The sequence below is a fragment of the Perca flavescens genome, chromosome 14 (genome assembly GCF_004354835.1).
Source record: "Perca flavescens isolate YP-PL-M2 chromosome 14, PFLA_1.0, whole genome shotgun sequence".
Lineage (NCBI taxonomy): Eukaryota > Metazoa > Chordata > Actinopteri > Perciformes > Percidae > Perca > Perca flavescens.
The window spans coordinates 6345133-6354376 of record NC_041344.1 but is presented as its reverse complement, the minus strand read 5'-3'; positions in this window follow the sequence as shown (position 1 = coordinate 6354376).

The window sequence follows — 9244 nt, the reverse complement described above, 5'->3', positions numbered from 1 at the left end:
GTCCAACCCTAGTGTTTAGTGTGCGCTGCTGAGTAGGATGTATGATGGCCTGGACGAGATTAGCTTCACCTGTTGTCTCCACTTCAGGGATCGTGATTGGTCCAGCTCTCCAATCCAGAGGATCCAATCTGGCGGCTGAGAAGCTATAAATGCTTGGCCAGCTTGACAGCTTGTGATTTTCAGCTTTCCAATTTGCCGCTAGTTGTGTTTCAGAACTAGAGCAGTTAGTTTTTTTTGCCCCTTCTTTTATTTATAAAGGAAAACGCACATTAATAAACATTTCTGTAAATGTGCCAGTGTTAGCCAGAAGGCTAATTTTCCGCTGTAGTCCTTTTGGCAAGATGTTTTGAGAGCAGAGCAACAGGAAACTGCAAGATATTAATAAAGGTTAAACTACACAGACAGAAGTCAATGAGACACCATGAAGACAGCTAGAGCAACAAATGAGCTTTCTCAATAAGCCGTGCAGAGCGACAGGAAGCAGCAAGACATTAGCACTGTTACACATCAACAGTATCCACATTTAGTACAGGAAGCCATGCAAGCAACAAAGCCCAGTCAAGCAACACAGACCAGAGCCATCTTAAATGTAAAGCAGTAACAAGCAGCATTCTGAAATTGAAATAAACTACATCACTCTTTTGGTTATATTGATTTGATTTGGAAAACACTCACAAGCCCTTTTTCCCCTGAAAGTCTGCCTCACATATGTTTTGTTTGTATCAATTATCTAATTATCTATGTTGATCGATAACTTTATGTTACCAAACACACCTGGTTTTCTGTTGCCGGAGTTCTAATCCTGATTTAGACATGTTTTATGAAGGCAGTGAATTAATTTTTATGTGTTTTTATGCCTAACACACAAAGCTTTAGTGAGGAAATGTGAATACAAAAGAATTGAAAAATAACGTTTACAATGAAACCTCAGAGTGCATAATAACAGGTGTTGCAGGTGTTTTCACCAAAGCTAATTAGACCTTTTTAGTTTGAACATGTGATGGTGTTGGCTGCAGATAAGGTATGGTCAGAACAATCATTTGTCCTGCCTGATGTAAGAGGCAGCTAATCTTAGAGACGTCAATCAGGCATGTTTTTTTTCCACACCTACGTGTTCCTGAGAAAAAGCATAATCAGCCAAAATAACAAAGCACACCTGTGTTTGTGCACCATGGGTACTCAGGGGGATTTTAAGAGCAAACAGATCTGCTGTAAAAAATTCTCTACTCCAATTTTAGTTCTGGACAACCCTCATTATTCCTTTTGTGATTTCAAATAAGTGGTCTGACACTAATTATTAAGTGTGCAAGTTCCTCTCGAACTTGATGTTACAAGGGAGTGAGAATGATGTAATGCTGTCTGCACCGCTGAGCTCACAGCTGCACATTTCATTTCAGTCGCAGGAACAGACTCTTCTGATCCGAGGAGGCAGTTCCAAGCATTTTGTGGACACAGATCCCTATTTTGGCAGAAAGTCTGTCCCAATTGAGACGAGTTATTTAGAATGGCTTGAACACATTCACACAGTTTTTTGTTTCTTTTTTGGGTTCCCCTCATGGAAACAGACAAATGTTATAATCCAACCATAAATGATTTGCTATATTCAAGGACGTAACTTTGGGTTCAACATTGGCGGGGTTGCGAGCTCAACTTTTGAGCAAAATTGAAATGTTGAACTTCAAACACTTAATTTTCTGCATTCTGGTGAATTTTTCTACAACAATTTGTGCCTTTCCTGCATCAATTTATGGTGCAAATTTCTTTGTTTATGTAAAGGAAATGACAGGAAATTACACTTATGACTATATTACATTACACATCTGAAAAGGAGCTGAATAAAAACTGAAAAAAACATCCTATTCTACCAGTTGCTTTCTCAGATGATAGAACATAACAGAAATAGACTGTTTCATAGTTAACAGTCAATTTTATAGAGAAGAGAGAGAGAGAAGACCAAGAAACAAAAACTAAAAAAGGAGTCAAAAGCCCTATACAGTAACTCACCATAAATCAATTAAAACCTGAACACCAAGGCAACTTAGCCCAAGTAAAAACAGCTGTTTGGGCACGCTGACGAGACAATGAGGGTGAGCTGAGCAGGCAGGGAGCAGGTCACAATCAGAGGTGATTAGCTGATAGCAATCAGGTTTGCAGGAGCACCAAATACCCACCAAAGTTAACTACAGGGCAGAAAAGGAGTGTTCAAATAATATCATGCTGACAAGGGGACATGGAACCACTACGACCCTGTTTACAGCTTCATTTCAAGTGACTCATTGTGAGATTTTACACACTTTGTTTTTTTTACACTACCCATTTATTCAATTAATTCAATTAATTAATTATTTAAGCACATAATGTAATCTGAAAACTGCTGCCCTGATTTAAAAAAAACTAATACTGACATATAGTGTGTGTGTGTGTGTGTGTGTGTGTGTGTGTGTGTGTGTGTGTGTGTGTGTGTGTGTCTCTCTATTGGCATGATCATAAATATGATTGTATCTTTCTTGGTTTTCCAAAGCTACTTACAAATCAGGGTCAGCTTTATTCCAGCCAAGAGGCTGGTGGTAATGCAACTGAAACTGTTTGGTAACTGACAACAATTGCAGGGAAAAAACATATGAGCTTTAATTGTAAAACACAGTAACAACTATATAGGGCTGCAACTATAGCGATCATTTTCATTGTCCATTAATCTGGCGATTATTTTCTTGATTTACCAACTAGTTGTTTGGTCTATAAAATGTCAGAAAATGGTGAAAAATGTTGATCAGTGTTTTCCAAAGCCCAAGATGACGTCCTCAAATGTCTTTTTTTTTTTTTTTTTTTTTTTTTTTTGCAACCGATTAATCGATTATCAAAATAGTTGCCGATTGATTAAATAGTCGATAACTAATCGATTAATCTTAGCTCTACAACTATCCGTGACCTAACAGAAACACATGGATGAAATGCATTCATGAACTATATACTGTACTCATCTTCACGATAGTCATACTTTTACTTAAGTATACTCCAGCACATTGTACTGCTAATATTTTTTCATGTCTACCTATAGTAAGTGTTTGAATGTGTGCCATGTTATGACCGTCCCCCCCCCCCCCCCCCCCCTCAGTCTTGTGTAATCTGCGCCCGCTGTGTGACTGGACTGTGAATGTCACTGGAAGTTCTGGCTGACTGGCTTTTACTGTCGTTACAGCGAGGGACTGCACTTCAATTCTAAACGTTTGTCTTGCTGGCCTGGGCATTGATTTCCTCTCCGTCTGTCTTTATTACTCCCCCCTTTATTGGTTCCCCTCCTGTGTATACCCCAACATGCATGCCACACACACACACACACACACACACACACACACACACACACACTCTCCCCTTCCTCTGGCGGCCTTCTGCTCCATATTGACTATCTGTCTTAGTTTAGTTCCCTCACCGTTCCCTATTAAACCTGTAAAGGCTGTCTTTTTCTACCTGTCTCTTCTCCTTTCCACACTCATTCTTCTCTCCTTCCTTTCTTCTCTGCTAATCACCATCCTTTCTTGTTTCGTCTCGTTTTCTTCTTCTTTGCCTGAAGGCAACAAAGAGAGAAAGAGCATCCAGCGTGGGATCACCAAATGGCGTATGAATAACATGCCAATGCTTCTCATTGGACACAGATTTACCTTAAATATCTGTATAAAACACAAATGACGTTTTGTGACCCAAAATCCAGATCTCAGCGATCAAACACATCTACTAGCTTCCGCTGATTCGGCTGAGCTATGACGGAGGTCTGTGGCCGGCGTCATGGAGCTCATAGCCAGCCATAGCCGGTGTCACGTGACCAGCCGGGAGTCTGAAATCTTACGTTTGGTGTGCATACGTACATATCATACGAACCCGTTCATGAGAATGCGTTGCATACATATACGTAGCCACGAAAAGTTAAACTAAAATACACTAAAATAAGCATTCCAAGTTTTTTTGCTGCACCACTATACGGCTGCTGTGTAAGAACTTTGTGGACCACGTAGGGAGGAGGTTGGGATGCATGGGTGGGTCATAAAACACAGGGCTTTCAAACTTGGAAACTTTCAAGCCGGGGAGCGGAGTTTGTTTCCCGGGGAAAACAAAGGACTTTCACCCAGGAAATGCGTGTTCCTTAGGAGTGTTTTAATCCAAACCACAATCTTTTTCCTAAATTTAAATAGTCGTTTTAGTGCCTAAATGTAACTGTCGTCACCACGTAATGCTCACTTTTTGTCACCTAAACTTAACTGTAATGTCCACCGAAACAACCCGCAGCTCGCTCAAAGCCCCTTATTCTCGGGTAACTCCACTACCAACTGCCGCTGATACGACGGAGCTCTGTAGCAGGTGTCCCAGAGCTCTGTGGTGGCTAAACACAGCTAGCAAGTAACCGGCCTCTGTAGCTGGCATCACATGACCAGCTGGCAGTCGCCTAGTTTCCTAAGATATCATACATATTGGTGTGCAGACATTTCTGTACTATATCATGCTGACACATTCATGAATAACCTACACACACACACACACACACACACGCATGGACAAAAGACACACACGCACACACGCACAAAAGACACACACGCACACACACAACAAGACACATATCCAGCACTGACATCCTTCTTCTTGTTATAATATTGACAGATGATTAGCCATAAATATAAATTTGCAAAGATCAACAATTGTATAGGCTACAATATAAATAAATGTGTGTGTACATAAATATGTATATATGTGTGTGTGTGTATATATATATATATATATATATATATATATATATATATATATATATATATAAAAAATTAAAGATATTAAAAACAATAACATGGGCAGCTATAACTTTACCGATGTAATCACTCTATCACTATTTTGCAGCTACTACTGCACACAGACTTTTATATTTTTATGTTTCTGAGGATAGGAAGATGGATAAACTCTGGATATAATTATTTTAACCTCTTTCAAATCCTTAATAAGAAGTGAGACTCTCTCTCACTTGCTCTCAATTTCTTTTTCAATTTCCATTTGCTTTATTGGCATGACAAAATCAATACAAAAAAAAACAACCAACAAGGAGTAAATACATCTGCAACTATTTACAATACAACAATGATGATATCATTGAAGATAAACAAATACTGTGCATGTCCCTCAATAAGTAGCATGTTGACAAGAATCATAGTCAAAAATGATAATGCTAATATAAAGATATACAATTCTCAGTACTTATTTTGCTGTATCAGGAGTTATTCAGCTGCTATATAAGCCATGCCATACCTTTATCTTCCCCTTACAAAAGAGGAAACTTTTTGTCCTCAGGGTAGAAAGTGAAGCCAATATTTTCTTTGGAAATATTTGATTATGTGTTTGCATTTCGGACATGTACATAAGACATGGATTTCTTATTATCTCTCTCTCTCTCTCTCTCTCTCTCTCTCTCTCTCTCTCTCTCTCTCTCTCTCTCTCTCTCTCTCACTAACTCGCACAGACACTCACGCGCCTCGCCGCCAAAGGTAAGCTTCTACTGACTGATAAACTGATCAAAAATATGTATTAAACCGATATCAGTGTCAGAATCACACTGCTATATTTCATGCTTTGACGACATAACCGCGTATCAATCGGACAGGCTTACGCATGCTTAGAGCTGGAGAGGAGCGCATGTACATGTTGTACTATTGATGAAAATCATCTGGAAACGACCGCGCACCGCTTTGCATTGGTGTTCATTAAAAAAAATTAAAAAAAGTATTTAAAAACCGCTTTTATCAAACAAAGCTGCAAATTGCAGAGCTAAGTGAAGAAGACAAGCGTGTGTGACGACGCTCTGCAAGGTAAGGCAGCCCTTAGGGGAAGCAAAAGATTAGATATGTGATATATTCAAGAATGCTATTCCATGACAAGGCTGTTTAGTGTTGGTGAATATGTTAAAGGAACAGGAGATGCAAACATCACACAGGGCAACATGGTTAACTTATTACACCACAGAAACTCAATGTATATGGATGATTATTATGCAGTGATTTCCCCTTGAGGAAATAATCAGTAAAGATTACAACCACATCAACTTGACAGATATGTTTCAAATCTGTGCTGTCTTTTGTTAGAGGACAGTCTGTGGTATGTGCAGAATCGGCTGTGCAGGCGGGAAGTGGGCTCCAGCCGGGAGTCTGGATTTAGATTTCTCTGACTGACTATTGAATATTTTTAAGGGGAAGCAAACTGATCCTGCTTCCTAACTGTTCAGCTTCACTTTGCTCCAGCTGGAGTTTGTGCACAATATCAATATATTTGATTCATAACAAAAAAAGATGAATCTCTCTCTCTCTCAACCCCTTTTACTTTAATACTCATGTTAATGTGTATCCAAATAACACAGAAATGTGTGTCTTTGTCCTATTGTGTATTGTATAGTTTAACGGGAACACAAGGCGCACAAAAAATCTTTATAATGGTCCCATGAAACTCAATATTCTACTAAAATGCTTTCATAAAACATTATGTATCCCTTAAAATCCTTTATATTTTAGTTAACAGTGTAGTATTATTTATTCTAAACACAGTCAGAGAGAGAGAGAGAGAAATGGAGAACAAATCTTAAAATTGTCCTCATAATGTGGTTCTGCAAAGTGGTATCCATAAAATCTTTCAACATTTTCCTAAAAATAGACATTTTGTACAGTATGTATGGTATTATAGTGTAATAGTTAAGTGAACAAAGGACACAGGACCATACCATCACACCTCTGATCTCTCTATAGACTTGTGGCTTGATGGTGGCTCACCACTATGGTATGCACCTATTATAATCATGACCAATGCTCCAACCGGCTCGTCCATGACGTCCGTGTTCTGCTGCTGCTCTGTATTCACGGCCGGATTCATACCGTTTGCTGAATTCATGATGCAAAGCATGGCTGATTTGTCCTTGAACTTTCATCCTCCGCATCGTGCATCTGTGCTGCCGCTGGCGAGCCTTTCTGGCATGTGTTTGTTCCATGTTGTGCTGCAGGAACCTGCCTCATAATCTACACTGTGAGCCTGAAAAGCAGGTTTATTTAGGGGGTTTGAGCACAACATGACCGTGTCTGAGTTCCTGTTTTTGTTGTCACTGATTGCAGGCCCTCCCAGGGGTCCTGCAGGGCTTTCAAAAAGCAGCAATCGGACGAATGCTGAGTGTGAAATAACTTTTCCAGCGGCAATCCCCTAATGACCACTAGATGGGCTGTCCAATAGAACTCTGCAGTGACAAAAGCTATGAAATTCTCTGAAAAAATTACATTTTTGTAGGCCAACATGGAAGTTAACATTGCTCTGGTTTACTCGATTATGTCAGAAAATAAGCTTTGTGGTAACTGTTATAATTTTTTAGGGGTAAATGCAAGGAAATACACCACTTGGCATGACTTTAACGTCACCACCACTAGCTTTTAACTGATTTCGCATGTTTGGTGCGATGACTTTTGAAAACCACCATACTCTGAATTTGTTGCCTTTTTAAGACACGTTAAAAACTAATCAAAATGCATGACTGGGGGTCCTTAATGATGTATTTTGTCATAGAACAGAACGTGAAAATCTCTTAAAGGTCCCATGGCATGAAAATTTCACAGGATATGGAAGGATATGTTTAAATGCTACTTGAGCAAACTTCACACTTTGTCACTTTCACTAGGACATTTTGTCAAGTTTAAAGGGTTTCACCAGCCAAAACTCACGCAAGGCAACATCAAATTTCTTATTATTCTCTGGCGGGGGTGGAGGTGTTGAAGAGTTTCAGCCAGCGTTAGTGTGTGCTGTTTTCTCTGGATGGACGTCTTGCTCACTTGCTGCCATGAAAAGCTTTGATTTCTGCCTGTAATTTTGATTCATTACTTTCTGTTCACTGAGAACAGTTCCTGTTAGTGACTCCACAACAGCAGAATCTGGAGTTGGTGATTTTTGTCGTTTTTTTTGTCTTTTTGAACGATCATTTAATTGATTCCAGTGCATCCTGAGCATTTCTTAAACTATTCAAATCTAGTCATATTTTGCCTACAGGGGCGTCAGTGTTAATATTTCATCAAAGGAGAGGCAGCTGCATAGGCAGAAACTGTATCCATATGTCACACCTTTCTTGCTGTTAATCTTTCACCAACGGTACAGACTAGAGGTCTTCATGGGTCCTTGTGGTTTTTATTGACCGAGACCCAAAGCGGAACCCAAGTGCGACCAGGTCCAAATTATTATCAATTATCAAATCAGGTCCTTGGAGGTTTCCTGCTTGTCATGGGTCTTTTGTCTGTGTGTCAATACCCATATGGCCATCAGCTCTGATCACATGAGTTGGCCTAAGGTATCCTTAGTCTCTTAGTGTAGTATCCTTAGGTCTTTTTTGGACAGGTTCTGATTGTTCAGGTCCTTTTGAACTAGATCGTAATTTATTCAGAATTTAAATTGTCGTCAAGTTTTCCAAAGATCTGTTTTGTGTCTGTTTCAAACGTTTTGGACCTGTAAAGACCTCTTGTTACTAACTTTGGGGGGGGAGTTTACAAAATGGGCAACAAGTGTTCAAAACTAAATGACAAGATATGTTGTTTGTAATTGCCTTCCAGAGCGACCGGTAGCGTTTTTTTTTTTTTTTTTGATCCGACACCTCCATCCGCAGGACAACAATGCTTTCCAAACAGGGCCGGACTGGGATAATAATTCAGACCAGGAATTTAACAGCAGTCCAGGGCAATACCCACACACTCACAACAGCCCACATTTAGTGCAAACTGTAACCCTTTTTAACCACTTGAGACTTGTTAAAAAATTATCACAAATTCTTCCTAAAATAACACATTTTATACTGAATGAGAAAAACTGCATGGTTTTTGCCCCAAACTACATGGGATAAGCATCAAGTATAACATGTCTGTAAAGGGAAGACTTGTGGGTACCCGTACCCTTAGAACCCATTACAGATAAAATGGCCTTGCTTGTTTTCCCTCGCCAAAAACTTTGGAGTGTTACTTAGCCCCATTCCCGACAAGCTAGCATGATATAATTGGTACCAATGGATTTCTTAGATCTTCTGGTTTCATATAACATCAATATCTTCACTTTAATGACTGCTACATTTTCATAAATGCCGTAATGATGTATCCCACAGGTCTCGGACACTCCGGCCCAATCAGCTGGCTGGTGCTCCACGTGGCCACTCCGGGCCAGCTTCCGAAACAGTTACCAAAGCTCAATATTATATTTACTAATT